Genomic DNA, 1,139 nt, shown 5'->3' on the forward strand with positions numbered 1-1,139 from the left:
GAGGCATCACAATAAACTGTATAGGACCCCGAACCAGTAGGCAATATCAAAATAGGGGTTGTAATTAAAGCTGTCTTGAGCTTCTGAAAGCTCGCCTCACAGTCCTCCGTCCACTAAAATGGGGCACCCTTCTGGGTCAATCTAGTCATAGGGGCTGCAATCGATGAAAACCCCTCCACAAAACGACGGTAATAGCCTGCCAAACCAAGGAAACTGCGAATCTCTGTAGCTGAGGACGGCCTGGGCCAACTCTGCACGACCTCTATCTTCCTCGGGTCCACCCGAATACCCTCACTCGAAATCAAATGGCCTAAGAATGCCACAGAACTCAGCCAAAACTCACATTTTGAGAACTTTGCATATAACTTCTTCTCCCTCAAGGTCTGAAGCACGGTCCTCACGTTCTGCTCATGATCTTCCCGACTCCGGGAATACACCAGAATGTCATCAATAAAACAATAACGAACGAGTCAAGATATGGCCTGAACACACTGTGCATCAAGTGCATGAAAGCTGCTGGGGCATTGGTTAGCCCAAATGACATAACCAGGAACTCGTAATGACCATACCGAGTCCTGAAGGCAGTCTTTGGGATATCTAGCTCCCGAATCTTCAACTGATGGTAACCTGAGCACAAGTCAATCTTAGCAAACACCTGTGCGCCCTGAAGCTGGTCAAACAGATCATCAATACGAGGCAAAGGATAACGGTTCTTCACTGTAACCTTGTTCAACTAATGGTAATCAATACACATACGCATAGAACCATCCTTTTTCTTCACAAACAAGACAGGAGCACCCCACGGTGAAACACTGGGTCGAATGAAACCCTAACCAAGCAATTCCTGTAACTGATCCTTCAACTCCTTCAACTCAAGAGGAGCCATACGATACAGAGGAATGGAAATGGGCTGAGTGCCCGGCAACAAATCAATGCCAAAATCAATGTCTCTATCGGGCGGCATGCCCGGAAGATCAGCTGGAAACACATCGTGATAATCCCGTACCACTGGGACTGAATCAACAGAAAGGGGTATCAACACTGACATTTCTCACATAAGCTAAAATACACAGCACACCCTTTCTCAACCATACGCTGAGCTTTAAGGAAAAAGATAACTCTACTGGGAGTGTGATCTA

This window comes from Nicotiana attenuata, chromosome 5, assembly GCF_001879085.1.
Source record: "Nicotiana attenuata strain UT chromosome 5, NIATTr2, whole genome shotgun sequence".
NCBI lineage: Eukaryota > Viridiplantae > Streptophyta > Magnoliopsida > Solanales > Solanaceae > Nicotiana > Nicotiana attenuata.